This window comes from Micromys minutus, assembly GCF_963924665.1.
Source record: "Micromys minutus genome assembly, chromosome: 6".
Taxonomy (NCBI): domain Eukaryota; kingdom Metazoa; phylum Chordata; class Mammalia; order Rodentia; family Muridae; genus Micromys; species Micromys minutus.
The window spans coordinates 1,421,455-1,441,035 of NC_137975.1; the positions used below are offsets into that span (position 1 = coordinate 1,421,455).

General features: G+C 39.0%; 1 pseudogene across 1 annotated transcript; it reads right to left on the reverse strand.

Annotated features, from left to right (window-relative positions):
- Positions 1-2,684: 2,684 nt before the first annotated feature.
- On the reverse strand, positions 2,685-3,177 carry LOC308421915 (putative ribosome biogenesis protein RLP24; annotated as a pseudogene). Its single transcript has one exon. The product of its transcript is annotated as a putative ribosome biogenesis protein RLP24 (transcript).
- Positions 3,178-19,581: the final 16,404 nt, after the last annotated feature.

The following is a 19,581-nucleotide window of genomic DNA, read 5'->3' on the forward strand; positions in this document are numbered from 1 at the left end:
TCTAAAGTCTGGATTTGACCATTTCCTCTAGATGACTAGTAGAACCACTGAGTCTTACTGCTAGGCAAGGCTATCTTAAATTTGAGTAGAAAGCAAGAAAATATAAAGCATACATTTCTAATAAACCATTTTATTTATACATTTATTTATTCTCTGTGTATGTATATATACATGTATGCCACAGGCTATTCTTCCACCTTTGGGCCACAGGAATTAATTTCAAGTTGATCATCAGACTTGACAGAAAGTACCTCCTCCTACTAAACTTTGTTATGACCCTCAATGTTTTATTTAAGTAACTGATTAACTAATTTTCACTATCCTGTTTCTATCTGTTGGATAGTTTTGAAATTTTACAAAGTAACATTTAAAAATCTTGACAATATCTTTATTTTTAGGTAGCTTATAGAATGGCCAAACTATATTAACCTCACAGCCAGAGAAGAGCTGTAGTAGTTTGAATGAAAATGTTCCCATATGTCCAAAGGGAATGACACTAAATGTGTCCTTGTTGGAGTAAATGTGTCTTCTTCACTTTTTCAGCCTGCTGGATGTACAACTCTCAGCTCCTTCTTCAGATGCCTGCCCACTGCCATGATGATGATGATGATGAACTAAATCTCTGAAAATGTAATCCAGGTCCAACAAAATGTTTTCCTTTCTGAGAATTGTTATGGCCATGGTTTGTGTTCAGAGCAATAGAACCCCAACTAAGACAACATAATGATTAAACTTTCACATCCCAACAGATTAAATCCAAACCTCATCCCACCCATCTTTTGAGACAAGGTCTCACTTTGTAACTTTGATGGCTTAGAACTTGCTAGGTAGACCAGTTGGCTTAAAACTTGCAAAGATCTGAATGTTTCTGTCTTCTAAGTATTGGGATTAAAGGGGTGCATAGAACTGAGGGCTTATAATACATCTGTATACATATAACCTGCTTTAAAGAGAATTGTAATAAACTATACTATGTATTACATTTCAGAAGAACAATGAAAGTTTCCACTCTCATTCTTTCTTAAGAAGTCTATTCCTTCACTGGAATTACAGCCTAATTCTTTCAGAGTCTGGTGTATACTGAAGAATAGCTGAGATAACCATCCCTAGGGACTGAACAACTACTGGGTTTTTAAGCCTTCCATTGGTAGACAGCCATTGAACTAGATGGACCACAGGCTATGAGACTTTTTAATAAATCTTTAATATATGTTCTGTAAATTCTGATCCTCTAGAGAACTCTGAGTATCAAGTGTTCAAACATCAGAGTCTATTGGGACATTCTTTTTCAAACCATCATATTGGCTATATATCAAGTTCAAAGACAACCTAAGATAGACAGCAAAGACCCTTTCTCAAAAGAAAAGAAAAGAAAAGAAATGAGAACAGGAAAAGTTTTTTTTTTTTTATTTTCTACCTAAAAGACAAAAACAATACTACATAAGCCATCAAAATATACACATAATTTTTTATTTTAGAAAGGGCTTTATTTGTGTACAAATAATAGTTAGCATTCTATTCATAAATTCTACTTTCCAAAGTTAGAGTTTCATTTTGGCTGTTTTTTTTCCTTTTTTAAAAAAGATTTATTTATTTATCACATATATGTACACTATATCATCTTAAGACATACCAGAAGAGAGCATCAGATCTCATTATAGATGGTTGTGAGCCATCATGTGGTTGCTGGGATTTGAACTCAGGACCTCTGGATGAGCAGTCAGTGCTCTTAACCACCGAACCTTAAGTTTTAAAAATTAAAATAAAAGTAAAAAAATGCTAGATATGATGGTGCATGCCTTTAGTCCCAGAACTGGGGAGGCAAGGGCAGGTAGATCTCATGTGAGTTCAAGGCAGCCTGGTCTACAGAGTGAGTTTCAGAACAGCTAGAGCTACAAAAAGAAATCCTCTCTTTCTCTCTCTCTCTCTCTCTCTCTCTCTCTCTCTATATATATATATATATATATATATATATATATATATATATATATATATATATATATATATAATAAGGGAAGGAAAAGAAAACTGCACAGTAAACTTTGAAAGGCACCAAGATTCTTCTGCTTCTAGATCACTGGTGGGCTGGAAGGAGAGAATGTTTGGGGACAGATGTGACAACTTGGGACTGAGCATTCTCAAAGCATAAATAGCAAGGTGCTATTTATGCAAAGTTTATCAACCTGGCCTATCTCGACCATCACATAACAGGTCAGATCATCCAATAGTTTGACTGGACTGTATGCTGCTATTATGCAACTCTAAGAAGTTATTAAACATAGTAGACCAAAACAAAAGAGACTCAGGTAGGCATGAGAACAGTCAGTTCCTGTGTGACTTCCATTTCAATAACCCTAATAAACAGACTATCTCAGTGCAAGTAAAATATTACATCAATTCAAATTTCACACTGGAAGACGGTTGGCTCCACCATGTTATGCCCACAGTTCATGTCTTCATCTACACACAAACTTTCCTGTTTGCATGAGCACACCACAGTGAAGCAGAGCACTGAGCTGAGACCTAGCACCCACAAGGGGATTCTTTTACAGGCTGCAACATTTAAGGGGGAAGCACGTTGAATTACCCTTGTCTGAGGGACCTTATGAAACCAATCCATAACTTAAGGGCCAAAAGTCTCAGCTTGACTCCAGTGTGCATAGGGCCGGTTGCTGGCAGCACCGTTAGGAAGCTTCCTCCACGTCCGCATCCTCCGGTAACTGATGGACCATTTCTTCCTCCAGCTGCTTTCCTTTGCCTGCAAGAGGAGCCCGGATAAGATGGATGTTCTGCTTGACCTCTTTGATGTCCTAAACCTTCTGTAGCTCTTTGTTTTTCTTCAACCTCTTCATTATAACTTTAGTCTGGCGCTTCTGTTTGGTCTTTTTAACTCTCTTCATTGCTTCAATAGTTTTATTCCACAGCTCCTGCTGGTATTTCGCAGGCTCCTTTCTATGCTTTTCTGAATTCAAATGAGTTGTCCACCATGAGCTCTGTGCCTGCTGCTTTACAGAAGGCTATAGTCCATCTGACCCTGGGTGGGTTCCTCTTCTTTTTGAAGCTTTTATGGCACTTGGATTTGCAGAATCGAAACACCTTGCAGGTGTTGCAGATGAACATCATGCTGTGGCCTGGACAGATCAGCCTGGAGAAGAAATAACACTTCTCGATCCTCATGTTGAATCTGCACGGGAACCACCTTCCAGACACAAAGCATGAGAGGACGTGACCTACACACAATATTTTAACGATTTATATTGATTTTGATGTGTCTGTGTGTATGTGTGTGTGTGTATGCTACTTGTGTGTGAACAGGACATAAGATGTACTGAAGCTCAAGTTATAGATGGTTATGAGCTGCCCGTGTGGGTATGAGGAAGCAAATTCCTAGAAGAACAGGAAGCTCTCGTTACTAATAAAAGTCCTCTATCCAGGACCTATACACATAATTTATATAACTAGAAATTGAATGCATGTGTTTGCTCTAAGATACAGTGCTCCATTATCTCAGAGCTGCCCTTTCCAATGACAGTGTCTATTTACTTTAAGAAATAGGCAAGTAAGGGCCTGGACCAAGGAGTATGGCCTCAGATAAATCTGCATTATCTGTATGCAACTTGACAGTTAACTTTACAGTAACACCTCACACAGGGTGCATGCATGCAGGCAAAAATGCTGATGTGCATAAAATAAAAGTAAATTATATAAAAACAAAAATTATAAATGAAGACAATTGGGAAGAAGAGTAAGGACCATTTCATGAGAACTGGACCTATTATACAATTGAGTTCTTTACCAAACACCGAAACACTAGACACTGAGTTAGAAAAGTTCTGGCTTTGCAAAGATAAAGTCAAACCCAGCTCTACTTTAAAACTACATAGCCAACATCAACAACAAAACCTCTGAACTAAAAGTTGGTTTTTACCAAGTTGAAGACTGTGACTGAGAAAAGCTCCATCCACTAAGCCTGGAAGTAAAGAGTTACGATGAGCAACATTGGGTAGGAATGTGTCATTGTGGTACTGAGTGAGAGTCAGTAAATTAGGCCTGACTTCTGAAAGAACTTAAAAGTGTATGAGGTAGTATGCAAATATCTCTGGTTGCTCAATACCCACAGGAGATCTGGGTGTTTAAAGCTACAGTACATAAAGGCTGTGGGCAGGGCAGAGTCTCTGCAGGGCTCAGTGAAAGAGAAAATGAGCAACAGCAGACTTAACTAGGAGGATGTACACACAGACAGTCTAGTAGCCAAGCATGACAGGGAAGAGGGTAGAATATAAAGAACTGTAAACAGCAACAATTGTCTGTCTTATTCAGGGTTTCTGTTGCTGCCACACAACACCATGACCAAAAGCAGTTGGAGACGAAAGAATGTATTTGGCTTACACTTCCACATTACTTCTTATCACCCAAGAAAGTCAGGAACCTGGAGGCAGGAGCTGCTGCAGGACGCTGCTTACTAGTTTGGGTGCCTTAGTTTGCACCACCCACCTTCTTATAAAATCCAGGACCACCAGCCTAGGAATAGTCCCGCCTGCAGTGGGTTTGGACATCCCCCATCAATTACTAATTTATAAAATGCCATACAAATACGTCTTTTCTCAAATGATGTTCCCTCCTTTCAGATGACTCTGGCTTGTGTCAAGCTACCTAGAACACCATTCTTAGGAAAAACAGTTGGACCCAATAGACCATATCTTGGAAGCCACAATCTCCATGAACTCAGTGGAATAATAAGGGAAGACCTGTGCTTTTTCCAACTCCGATCTTAGTTTGAATAAGGGGATTCCGGATGGAACATTTTCTATTCTTGTAGGAGAATCAGGATGTGGTTACAGTGGCCTCTGAGTCTACAAGAGTATCTAAAGCCTCTTCCAGTGGCAAATATTTACCTTCTGGATATCATCTTCTTAGCCACAGAGTCTCCCAAATATTTTCAGATGAACATTATCAAAAAGAGAGAACCCTGGAAGAAGATACAAATTTTTTGGTCCAAATGAATAAAGTCAAATACAAATTAAGAGATTTCCAGACTCAGGGTCAAGAGGCTCCATAAAATGAACCCACAATGGGGCTTCATAGTCTTCATGACCTTGTATTCATTCCTCTGTAGAGTGTACATGGATCCACCAGTGAAGAGACTGGGCAGAAAAGAGTGATGTCAATAATGTGTCATTTTAAATTCTTAAGCCAACAGAACGTAGGGCTTCAAAACTGCCAGAAGAGATGATGAATATTACCAATTCACTGCACTTGGGTCAGGAGGTGGTGTCAGAATAATGTACCTTTTTAAAGCTTGAAAGAACTGTAAGTGTAGTCCAATTAAACACACTAATTCAAAGTACATGATGATTGTATGCTCTTATGATCCCCGGACCGGTGAGGAAGATTAGAAATGTAAAGCTATTGGTGACTTCCTAGGGATGGGAAGTAAGCCTGGGCTACATATGGCCTTGCATAAGTATGAAGAGGGAGCTACACTGGTAATCCCATCCCTTAGAAGTGAAGTCAGGTTATCTATGAGTTCAAAGCCAGCCTGAACTACAGAGTGAGTTCAGGATATCTTAGATTACAGAATAAGATCAAATCTCAAAAACAAACAAACAAAAAACTAAAAAGAACCTCAGTTAAAATCATTAGAAACAGCTGGGCATGGGAGTATATGTCTACAATACTAAATTTAGAAGAGAAAAGTTATAGCAGGGTTGTGACTTTGAGGCCAATCTGGGATATACAGTGAGACTTCACCTTATACATAGATATACAAGAAGTAATTTCTCTGCTCATTGATTTTTGATTTTACATTTTTCATTCAGCATTTTAAACATGGTACTATTGAATAGCTTGTTTGCCTTTTCACAATTTATTATAATATAATATTATACCTTAAAAATATTTTAATAGAGTTTCTCTGTGTAGCTTTGGTTGTTCTGGAAAACAGGCTGCGCATGAACTCAGCGATCTACCTGCCTCTGCATTTACTTCCCAAGTGCTTGGGTTAAAGGCAGGAGCCACAGTGACCAGTAAATTATTGTTTCTTATATACTGACATTTATAGTCCCTCTTTCTATAAATCTTAAGTAAATCATCCCTTCGGTTTTCTTAGATTTATACCAATCTCATTGTGCATCTCGAACCAGCATAATAATTTAAACCAATAAACTAGTATCTGTTACAAATTCACTTGTGATACAACATAATTTTTAAGTCATATCCTTAAGGATGGAGAGATGACTCAGTATGTAAAAACTATGCTCTTGCAAGAAGACATTTATGAGTTTCCCAGCACCCACGAGGCAGCACACAATCATCTGTTATTCTAGTTTTAGAGCATCCAATGCCCTCTTCTGGCCTCCCAGAGTACTTGGAATGCACATACACATATGCAAGCAAACACTCATACACATAAAAACAACTTATATATAAAACTTGTTCATGAACCAGTAGTGTGGGCAGTTACTAACCCAGCCAGTTACCAACACATCATTATTCTATTTGATTATGTAATTTGCAATCCTAGCACTTTTCGAAGGATTGCCATGAATCTGAAATCAAGCCAGCTTAGGCCACAGCATAAGACTTCATTTCTTTTCCTGTTGCTTGTGGCAAAGTACTCTGGCAAAACAACTTAAGGGAGAAGGGTTTATTCAGCTCACAGCTCATGGATAAGAAGTTAGGCCTGCTGGAGCTTTAAGCAGCTAGTGACATCACCACAGCAGTCAGAGGGAAAAAGGAAGAATAAAAGCTTCCTTTCTCTACATACAGGGTCTAAGATCCCTGCCAGAGCAGGGGATTAGGCAGGTCTTACTGCATCAGCTAATACACTCAAGATATGCACCCCCCCAGAAATGGCCAAAAGCCAAACACAACTAGATTCTCTCAAACTGGTAATTAACACTAATCAGCACATGAACCGTCTCAGAAAATAAAGGAAGGAAGTAATGGAGGAAGGACAAGCAATGAGCAAAATAGAACAACAGCATCAAAACCAAACAAGGATTCACCCTTACTGGCTCATGGGACCCGCCCACTGAGCATGACAAGCACATGGAACTCCATGGCTGATTGGGTGTGTTGAAGAATGACGTGAGCACAGGCCAGTTAGAAATGCTAGAAACTAGCATGGTTGGAGCCAGATGAAGTGTGTACCCTGTAATTTCAAAATTCAGCCTCCCCAGTTCTGATTTTCCTGAGATTTTTTTTTCACATGTCCTCAATACTACCTATACAAATGACTTAGATTACAGAGAAAAGTATGACAAGTTGCTAGAATTCCACAGAGACATGCTTGTTAATGGGACTTTCTCTCTCTTGTGTGTCGAGGATGAAAAATTTTCCTTGACTGCCAATGGAGGAGATTGGGATGTGCACCTCCAGACACAATGCATTTCCCATATGAATCCTGGATAGATCTGGCCCACAGGAGGCACTGGCAAAGCTACAAAAGGCACCGGGCAGCTTTCTCTCGTGTGTCTTTCCTGCCAAACTGCCCCAAGCTGACTGCATTCCTTCGATGAAAGTCATGACCCTTTTAAGCATCCTCCTGTACAGTCTCTTTCATTAGATACCAATAATGCTGGCCACCCTTTACTACTTCACTCAAGCCTGTAGGCAGTTAAAGCCTTATCACAGCACTGTGCTCTTCATTTTAGATTTTCTAGAACATTGCTTATACTTGAGGAGTAGTCCTGTTTTCTTCTGAAAGCAATTTATGTTCTACCAGGACCTCACTGACATAAAGGTGCATCCTAATGTCCCCAGCAATAATTTCTGCACAAAATTATCTCGCAGATGTCAGGGTACATGCTTCAGAGTATGTGGTATGTGTGTGGGGTGGGGGTAGAAGAGGGGATGTAGGGGAGCCCTTCTCCATATGACTGATGTTGCAGTCGATAATCAGCTATTTGTTTCATGAATGGATTGGAAATTCTGAACCTAAGAAATGGGATCTGGCAGACTTTCTGATCTGGTACATAGATTCTGTTGCTTCCAAAGCCATTTTGAGACTACACATCCTCTGGAGGGTGCCCATTGCTTCTCCTTGCCAGAAGCTTCCAACAGAGTAAATCATAGTAACAAAAACCCTTCTGCAGACTCAGAATTCATTGTGTTGCTGAGTCAGGAAGGGTTGTCACTGGTTAAAAACAATCATCCTTAAGTTTTAGCCAAGTGTGGTAACATGTACCTTGAACTCCAGCATTCAGGACACTTCAGTAGGAGGATCACCCTAAACTTCAGATCATCCCCAGATATATAAGGAGTTCTGGGCCCACTAAGATTAAAATAGTAAGACCTGTTTAAACAAAAAAAATGACAGTAATCATTTTTTAACACATGAGTTAATAAAGTAAAATTCTATAATGAACCGGTGGCCAAGACAAGACTAAGAGTTGAAGTTTCTTTATTGAATTGATGTTAATGTGGTTGGAGTGGAAAAGTCATGGAACCGTGGAGGTGAAGCAGTTTAGACCGGCCAGTGACCATCTCTGTGTCTGTATCTGGCAGTAAGCACAGCATTTCCAGATTTCAGAGTATTTCAGAGCAGATTATTACATATCAGCCACTAGAAGCTTTAGTGACATGAACTCATTTAATTTTCACAAAAAAAAAAAAAAAAAAAAAAAAAAGGTGGACATTGTCTCCCTCAACTCCAGCTCCACCTCTGAATGAACTGAAACAATGTAAGTAACTTAACACCATGAAGCTTCTGCTCCAAGCCTGTGCTATAACTGTATCAGGTGACCTTCACCACTGTCGCATCCGCCTGCTGAACATGTCATCTTCAGGGTCTATCAGCTCCCAGTCTCCATGTTTGGAGTTCTAGTTCCTTCCTGATACAGAAGAGTAGAAAGCTCCTCCTGCCCGCCATCTTGACTTCCATTTTCCAGTTTCTCAGGTCACTGGTACACAGTATTTTGCCCATGAATCTACTAGACACTTACCTACCTCTGTTGGAGTCATTTCATTATAATCATGACCATCGACACAACACATGAGCACTTTCACTTGTGTCCATTCTAATCTGACAACATTGGTGCTCACATCAGTGCTTGCCCTGTCTGGATGTCACTTCAGTCACAGCCTGCAGACAGCATTCCAGCTCCAAGGACCTCATCAGTTACAGGGTTGGGCCTGGGGAAATTACAAACAACCACTGAAAATTCAAGGTCTGAAATTCCGTGGTGACTCAATAGCCATCATGCCAGCACCCAGATATATTGTCTTTTGGGGGTCAGGAGGGCTTGGGACAGGGTCTCATTCTGCAACTCAGGCCTTGAACTCTCACTCCTTCTGCCTTCATCTGTGAAACACACGGGCTCTGACAGACACCAATAACAAACCCAGCAGGTTATTTCCTTTGCATCTTCCAAAGTATTTCCATTTTTCCCAATCTCTCCCTCCTATGATACCTTCTTTCTAGTGTTTGATCTAACTTATTCTTTTAATATCTTCCCCCCCTTTCCATGGGAAGACACGCATGAGACTCTTGGCTCAGTGAAGGAAGGTTGCTGTCTTCTCAGTTTTAGTTTGCTATCTTTGAGGTCATCTTTGACCCAAAGCTAAATAGGCCCTAAGAAGGTGGTAGAGTAATGTCTGGGGAGGAGGCAGCCTGACTGAAAGTAAGATTCACGTGTACTACAAACAAGAAAAGAAAGAACGGGATGGGGGCGTGATTTTTCTTTCAACTAATTCAATTACTCTTTAGGGACTAAATTAAAAATAGCTCCTAGATTAAAAATAACTCAGTTCTCCTTTTTAAATTGAACCAGCATTTTCACAAATGTCACAGCTGGAGCAGCAGCACTCGAGACCTCAGTGCTTCATGGAAAATACAAATAAGTATCCAGGTCATAGTGGTCTGCCTGATCATACTGAAGATAAAGCACGTTTAACTGTTAACATATGATGCTGTCGAACACATGTATGAACAAAGGATTTCATCAATTTCCGAACGATTCATTGACGTGGGCATTTCTTTAGACATGGGGCCAAGGTTGAGCCATCAGGAAAGCCAAGGTAGCACGTGTTACTTTGAGTCTCTAAACCAGTTCTCATGATGATGGCTTCATGTTGATGCCGATTAGAGAAACATCTTTTTGTCCTAAAGTATAGTTTACATTTGTTGAGTTATTATATTTAATAACCCTTTGACTGATGGTTAAATGTTTTGGGGGCACCTACTTTGTATTAGGAATTTGTAACAGAGCCTAAGCATGAATGAATAACTAACTCAGTTTGTTGGGGGTCAATTAGGAAGTGACTAGCCAACATCTGATTATCTGTAACATATTTTAAGTGTTCAGGAACAATGGATAAAAAAAATGGTATAAACTAGTTGCTAATGCTATGCCCAAAGAATAAAATTGTCTTCTACCTAAAAATCTATTGATTTTTTTCCTGATTTTACAAAGGACAATAAGCAGGACACAGTGTCACACATCTGGAATCCCAGGACTTGAAGCTGGAGGGTTACAAATTGGAAAACAGCTGGAGATACGTTGGTAAACCCTGTCTCAAAATAAATAAGTGTGTGAACAAACAAATAATATTGAAACGTCTCATTGCACTCCTTAGCTGCACAGCCTGGTGAATAAATCACTTGAGGAAAGCCCATACTCCTGTCTTCATTTGGTTACCAGGGAATACTTCTAAACATTCCTCTTATTGGGCCACAGAGAACCTTCAAAAAAAAGTCATCTCATGTAACATTTCCAAGATCCTCTACTTGGAATTAACAAGATGATTTTTAAACCTTATTCCATACTATAAATCTCAGAGTATGAGAGCCACCATCAGTAATTCATTCTCTCTGTATTTCTTTCTCCTCCATTTCTCACCACTTTTCTCATTTCCCTTCGTTCCTTCCTTCTTTCCTTCTCTTCTCTACCCCTGCCTCCTCAACTCTTCTCTCCTCTACATTCCTCTCCTCTCGTCCCTCTTCTCTCCTCTGCCAATTGCTACTTCTTTCCTTTTATTTTTCTTTTTAAAATGAACCTTCTCGCTGTGTGCCCTAGGTTGTCCCAAATTTGTGATCTTTGGCTTTCTGATCATGGTAATTACAGCCTCAAACAACCACTGCCAATTTTACCAAGTCTTTTTTTTTTTTTAAGTTCTTCACATGATTTCAGTTTACAGCTAAGGTTTCAAACCAACAATAAAAAGAGAGAGGTGTCAGGTAAGGGTAAAATGGGAAGGGATGGGAAAAAGAAGGAAGGGGGGAAGAGAAGAAGGGAGGGAGGACCATTCACTTGGGGTGCATTGTGAAATTTGGGATATTTGTAATCGCTCATCTGTGCCGGTATTACCATTCGTCACGTTCACTTACTTATACATGAGTCTTTACTAGATGGAAACTTGAAACATTGTTTCCCAGTCATTTTTCTGTGACCTACCAACTAGTTCAATGACTAGTGTTTGTTTGTTTTTCTGAGTAAATGGATGAATGAATTGCCACAGCTAATTGTTATTGTTGTTTGTTGGGATTTTTGACAACAACGTGACAAGGTCTTACTATGGATACACAGGGAAACCATGTCTCAAGCTAAATAAGTGAATTAATAATAAATGACATTTCAAGTAGTCAGCCTGGACCTCACTATGTAGACCAGGCTAGTTTTGATCTCAAAGAAATACCTTCACCTCTACTTCCTAAGTGTTGGGATTAAAGATACCACATCTGGAACACCCCATATTCTTAAGTGTCTACTCCTTTTCTTTGTCGTTGTCCTGATCTACCTCAATCCTGACCAAACTTGTCTATGCACATACAATAAATTACCTACATATATTATAACATGCGCCTGCTGCTCATAGAGGGCAGAAGAGGGTACTTGAATGGATCCCCTAGAACTGAAGTTGCAGGTGATTGTAAGCTACCATGTGAGTGCTAGGATTCAAGCCCAAGTCCTCTGTAAAAACAACAAGTGCTCTTAACTGCACAACCATTTTGAAGCACTCGACTTTTGCTTATTTTTAAATCCCCTTTTGATTTCCTATAATTTTTTGTAAACTTTCTAATACTTTCTCTTACATATTTACCGAATTCTTTAATCTAGTGTCGATTTTTAACAGAGAAAATGTAATTTTAGTGTTAAGTACTTTCTTAGTACATCACATGTGTGAATCCAGGCTGAACCTAGATTACGATATTTAGAAACTAAAGGGAGATACATGGCTTTATGTTCACAAAGCATACATTCAGAGCCAGGAACAACGCACATCTCTGGCTACCAGTAACTTAAATGTGTTCAGTAGAGGACAACCTGTGTTCACATGTCCTCTCTGCTGTCGGTAGCCATTTCCATTCTTCTCAATGAACTTTGCTTGCCCTTCTGATATCCTGGTTCATCATTTTAATGGTGATGACCCATTGAGGCAGGAAAACAGCAACAATGAGACCCCAACAAACACCAAGAATCTGGATTTCTCACAAGAAGGACACACACAGCAAAGGCTGAGATGCCAGAGATTTGTCCCACCATCCATCTGTGGGATACAAAGAGTATAGCTGTCCTACAAAGCCAGATATGATCCTACATGAACTAACGGCCATAGCGGGGGCATGTGTGACATTATTTAAAATACTATTGGATGATGATACTTTGATTCTCCAGCTCAGTGGATCTTCCCTGTGTCCCTTGGACCAGGCATGTAGGTCCTGTCTTCTGATTGCTAAAAGGGCAGTGCATGTACCCTTGTTTGGCTATGAAGAATATTTCAAATTTTCTTTTTATAATTCTTATAATTAAAAGTTCAAAGGCTCAGAGGGATAAACTGAGGGAAAAAAAGACAGGGATTATGTTATCATGGGAAGAACAGGTTGAGAGAGGGAAAGGGCTCTTCTTTAGGGGATCTAATATTTTTAAATTGAAATATTTTTATACAATATATTTGATTATAGTTTCCCATTTGTTATTTCCTCCTATGTCCTCTTCAACTTCCTATCCACCAAACGCCGTGCCTTTCCTCTCACTTTAAAAAATAAACAAGCAATTAAAAAAAACAAAACAAACTTGAACAAAAAAAAAGAAAGAAAAAGGAAAGAAAATGCAGATTAAGCATACACACATACAGAGACACATGCACACACCTAAAACCCATACAAACACAAAATCTGAAATCAGGAATATGAACTCAAAGACCACTACAGCAAACATTTCAGATAAAGCATAATGAAATAAAAACAAGTAAACACACACACAAAAAAAACCCAAAAAAAACTCTCAAAATAGTAACTTTGCTTAAAGCTGGTCTTCTACAGTCTGCTGCTGGATGTGAGGCTTTGTTTTGCATGTGGTTCAAGTACCTAGTGAGACTGCACTGGGGAAAGATAAATTTTCCTCTATGAAGAGGTTTCGATAGAAGATAACTTCTTGATTATAGATTGGGGAGATCATATTCCCCCTCCTCTGAGTGCAGGAATCCCATCTGTCTTGAACCTGTCCAGACTCTGTACATGGTACCACTGTCTCTATGAGTTCTTGTATACATCAATGGTGGTCTTTCCAGAAGACGCTGTTTCCTGACTGTCCTCCATTCTTTGCCAGCTCTTATGATCTTCCCATATCCTCTTCTGCAGATTTGCATGAGCCCCAAGGGGAAAAGTTTGATGGAGGCATCCCACTTAGGACTAGGTAGTCCAAAGTCTCTTACTTTCTTCATGCTGCCTACTTGTGGTATTTAGTCCCCTCTCCTGCAGGTGGCAACTCTGATAATGGCTGCATAAGACACTGATGTGTGGTTATATCAGAATGTCATTAGCAATCCACGTCATCAGCATTGTGGACTGAGGATTTAATACCTGAGCTGGTGTTTATCTTGTCCCTCTGGTGATGTTCAAAATATCTTCTACACTTTTCAGTAGGGTTGGCAACACTAGTTAGACATCGGCTCAACTTTTTCTGTGTTCAAGGATATGTAATATCCAAAGATATGTAATATTGCCTTTAGCAACTTCTTCAAACATATTCATAACATATTTAATGAAGTAGCACGTTTAGGGCTAAGGATGCAACTCTGGCAGAGCATTGGTTCGTGTGAACAACGCCCCGTGTTTTAATGTCTAGCTCTAAGCAAAACCCGGCCTGGTAGCTGGCACACACTCATAATCCTACAACTAGTACTTGACTACAACATGAATTCCAGAACAGCCTATGAGAGACCATACCTAAATACCTAAATAGAATATCCCATATATCGAAGTATATGCCTCAGGAGGTGAGCACTTGCCTGGCATGTTCAAGACCCTGGGTTTTATGCCCAGTATGAAAAAAAAATGAATGAATTAAATAACACATAAAAGAAAATAACACAATGTAACTGCAATTTAATTTTTCTGGAATTCTTTTCATAGAAAGCCACCAGCATGACATCTTCTGTGAGCCTGTAGAATCTTAAATTCATCAGGACTAAGAACTCCTTTTATCTCTCCTGGTGAGAATGCTCCTTTTATGATATTTTCTGCTGGAAACTGAGATGTTTCCCAAACTGGCCTCGAACTACCCAATTCCTGTCTCAATATTTCAAGTGTAGAGACTTTTATCCTTTTTTTTTTTTTCCCTTTTTTAAAAAAAGTTGAATATTCTCTGTATTTACATTTCAGAGCCTTCCCTGGACCAAAGTCCTCTCTTCTCACTGATGCCAGAGAATGCTGTCCTCTGCTGCATTTAGACCTGGGGCCATGAGTCTCTCCATGAAAACTCATTGGCTGGTGTTTTAGTCCCTGGGAGCTGTGGTGGGTTTCATTAGTTGATAAATTTGTTTTTCCTACGAGGTTGCAAACTCTTTCAGCCCCTTCAGTCCTTTCTCTAGCTCCTTCATTGGGGTCCCCATGTTCAGTCCCATGGTTAGCTGCAAGCTTCCTCCTCTGTATCAGTATGGCTCTGGCAGAGCCTCTGTGGAAGCATCTATATCAGGTTCCTGCCAGGAAACACTACTTGGTATCAGCAATAGTGTGTGGGTTTAATGGTATGCAGAGACAGACTTCTTGAATGCAAAACCACACTGGGCTGGAATTTTACTGATTTTCCAGAAAAATTTTACAGATCTACGTCTTTTTATAGTAAGGATACTTGTTGTGTATCCATAAACATTTTTCATAATAAGTCAGTTTAATCTTGATAAGTACAAATTCATGGAAGTGGCTGATGAACATCTGGTTGGGGAACAAAAATCTTGCAACTGCCAAATATTTGAAAACCCTTTAAGCCCTCAAAACCTAGACACAGACACAGACTCACACACATCCACTCAAGGACAAGGCACTGGTTTATATTCTGAAGTACAGATAGAAAAACGTAAAATGCTCAGCCTGGATTTTGACACTCGCATGGAGATACTGATTTAAATGTTCTGCATTAGTCAAATATTTAAAATCTGATGTTTTGAGGAACCCACACTTTTGTATACCAAAGCAAGTACAGAAAACAGAGGTTTCTATTGAGTCATTTGTTTTTATCTGCTTAAAAACTAAGAGTGGATGTTTCTGTCCACAGTTGAGTCAACCTGTGTCTATTTATTTGTTGGTATTTTGTCTTTGTGGTTATAGGGGTAGAAATAACAAGAAATGGCTGTAAACTCCAATTTGTTTTTAGTTCTTTTGCATTTACTACCTAATATTAGTTAGGAAGAATATTTTGTGACAGATATTTTGTGGGTTTTAAGATTTATTTCATGTGTGTGTGTGTGTGTGTGTGTGTGTGTGTGTGTTCGCGCGTGTGTCTGTTCATCTGTCTGTTACATGCATTCAGGTACCCTCAGAGGCTAGAAGATTCAGATTCTGGTGAAGCTGGGATTACAGATGCTTATGAGCAGTGTAATGTCAGTTTCAGGCATGAAACTGGGGTCTCCGGAATATAAACAAAACCACCGAGTCATGCATTTCTCTATCCCTAGATGCTTTGTGTGGTGGTTTATTTAACAGTTGTCCCCATGAGCTCATATACTTGAATGCTTAGAGAGTGATACCATTGAAAGGGATTAGGACATATGGCCTTGTTGAAGGAAGTGGCTCCTTGGATGTGGGCTTTGGTGTTTCAAAGGCCCAAGCTTGTCCTAGTGTCACTCTCTTTCCGTTCCCTTCAGATCCAAATGTAAAATTCTCAGCAGTTATGTCTGACTACATGCCCCCAACCATGGGGATAATGGACAGAACCTCTGACAGTGTGAGCCAACTCTCATTAAATGATTTCTTTTATAAGAGTTACTATGGTCATGTATTTCTTTGCAGCAATAGAACATTAAATAAGGTACATGGCAGTTTTAAATTATCTAATACAATCATTTTAGTAATACCCTGTAGGATGTATAGTGTTTCCTTCATTTGCTAGAAATGAGTTAAAGAAAACTCAAGACTTTGATGACTTTCTCAAGTGTCTTCCATTTTTTAACTCAATGGCAATTTACCTTTGTATCTTTTACAGATGTGCTGTTTTATTTCAGGAATGTGAAGGTAATGATTCTATTTTTTCCACTTTAACAGGTACAAGAGATGTTGACTTTATCATGAAAACCTGACCACTTTATGTGACTGCCAATACCCTCACTTCGAAAATACTTTGAAAGGAACAAAGATTTTGGCCAAGATTTTCTAAGACATCTTGAAATGTTTGAAAAGCCCTGGCTACCTTAGCTTTCTCACAAAGTGGTAATTGTGGTGATTCCTCAATTCAAGTCCACATGATCCCAGCAGCTGAGAACAGGGCTGTTCATACTCATGGCCAGTTGCTCTCTTCAGTCTTGGTAACTAACATGGGACTTGCAGGATTTCCTCACAGAATGGATTGGTAATAACCGTTGGTTTCTAACATCATGGTGGTTGTAAATGCTAATAAACTTCCTACAAGAGAAGTAGAAGTGGAAAGTTTGATTTGTTAAACCATCTACCGTTCTACTTGGTTACCATAGACTGAGTTCCCTGAGGCATGTAGTCCCTGGGTGTTTAGCAGTTAATGAATATAAATAGCAGCAAGTTAGTAATTTTCAAAGCCATTATTTGTTCTCTCCTGAATGCTCATCTAATGGAAAAAAAAATTAAAAAGAACTGACGTAGCAGAGAGAATACTCATTAACTATGGCAAAAAAAAAGAAAATGAGTTTTAAAGCCTTACTAAGTTGTAATCTATTGTTAGCCAATAGATTTTATCTGGATTGATTTTTCTTTTTTCCTTTTTTTTTTCAGTTTAAATCTAGCATTCTAAGTATACACCACAAGTTATGATTGCACATGTCTGTAATCCAAGCACTTGGGGACATAAAAGTAGGGGGATCTGGAGTCGAAGATTGTTTTATCAGATGGACTACATGAGATGTCTCACTATTCTCTCTGTCTCTCTGTTTGTCTCTCTTCCCCCATGCCTACCCCCCCCCCACAGAACCATATATTACAGTACTCTTTAGACTTCTCTGGTCTGTTGCAGTTTCTTCTTTCCAGGTTTGCAAGAGCCATGGCCAATTTAAAAGGTACCAATCAAGTATCTGATTGTGTTATTTATTCTGGGTTGCTTGGTTCCTGTCCCCCTTGTTATATAGGAGTAGTAGGTATGAAGAGACTATCCGAGAGGCAAAATGTAACTTGTCACCCTGTATTATCAGAAATATGTCACCAGCGAAACTAACCCTGACAATTTTGTTTTATGTCAGTGCTTGCAAGTTTTCCTCACCCTCAAGTGACCATTCACCCCTTCCTTGAAAAACCCACCCAGGAAAGCTTGCTTAATTTTCCTGTAGCAAGAATAGGCCATAGAAATCAAGCTGCCAAACTTAGTCTTGAGTTATGAAGTTATGTATCAAGATCATTTCCTCTAATTTGACAAGCCATTTCATTATTTCCAGCCAGTTACATAGAGAGAAAACTTTGACTTAAGAGAAGAGTTAGGATAAAAAGGAGACACTGTAGACAGGTTCAATATTATACAGTTTATTATTTTAAGTTGGGTCTCATGTAGCCCACAATGGCCTCAAGCTCATTGCAATCCTCCTGCCATTGCCTCCTGAGCCCTTGGATTATATGTGTAAGATACCACTTCTAGTAAGCTCACGGTTTTGAAGATGCTTTCAGCATAGTATGTTTTTAATAAAATTATAGGCAGAGTGATTCATGCCTACACATATAGAGAGTTCTAGGTTAACTCTGGCCCTGAAATCAGTAAGTAAACCAAAATGCTATATGAAATTAGGGAGATAGATGTTTTAGAAAGACAAGGAGGAAACAGTAAGCAATAAATGATGTAAATTAAAAAAAAAAAAAAAAAAAAAAAAAAAAAAAACCTCTTACGAGCTTACTTCAAATTTTATTGGGTTTAAAAATATATTAGTCTCTAGTATTTAATTTTATTCACCTTTACCTTTTTAAATGTATATGATTGTTTTGCCTACACGTATGTGGGTAGCACTGTGTGCTTGGTGTCCTCAGAGGACAATAGAGAGTGTCAGATCTCCTGGAACCAAAGTTACAGATGGTGGTGAGCCTCCCAGTGCATTCTGGGAACAGAAGACAAATGCTCTGAAAGATCTGGCAATCATCTCTCCCACCCTCTTCTCACTCTTTTTGGTAACAGAAATCCTATTTTGGACGAAATAATAACATCTATAGACTTTTAATTTGTATATCATTTGAGTTTGTATTTATAAATTCATCATCTATTCAATTTCTATTAACAGGATATACATGAGGAAAGAAAGGACCTTGTTTGGCAAGTTATTTTTCTTAGATGACCCCTTTGCTGGGCCTGAAAATGCTTTTAAAAGAAAGTCTTCTTTGGAATCTGTATGATACTGGCTTATTGCTAATATAAACCTAACGTCCTACATAAAAGTTCAAAAGCAGAGCTGTCATCTGTAGAGAAGTTGAGGAAGGATACAGAGGCAGACTTGTGGCCAGGAGATGAATAGAGATGAGCAATGGAGATGGACTGATGGGTAAGAAAGGGCACTTCCTCCACAACAGCGAGAGCATAAGTTCAAATCTCAGTACCCATGGAAATTTTGGGTGTGGCCATGCATGACTTTGATTTTAATGTTGTGAGATCTGAGACAGGAGGATCACTGAGACTTGCTAGTCATCAATCTAGTTCCAGGGTCAGTGGTGACTCAGTCTCAAAGAAACGTGGAGGAGAGTAATACATTAGAGCACTCACATGGATACACACATATGAGCATGCACCATACACATAAACACTGTAGACAAAACACACTCCCATGCACACAGAAAAATTTAATTTCACTACACTTTAACAAGTGTAACAAAGGCTATAGAACTATTTGTCATTAGTAATATGTTACCTTATCAAAATTAAAGTGACCCAGCTGAGATGGTTTATCTGGTAAACTTGCTTGCCACCAAGCCAGATGACATAAGTGACCCAGGACCTATGAAGTAGAAGGAGAGAACTTACTTCTGCAAACTGTCTTCTGCTAACCTCTATCTGTGTGTACATATGCAATTGTGTGTGTGTGTGTGTGTGTGTGTGTGTGTGTGTGTGTGTGTGAAAAATAAATAAAATGTAATGGAGTAAGGTAAGACCTTTGATTCCTAATTATCAATAATAGTATTTTATAATTACTAATTTACTCAATGCT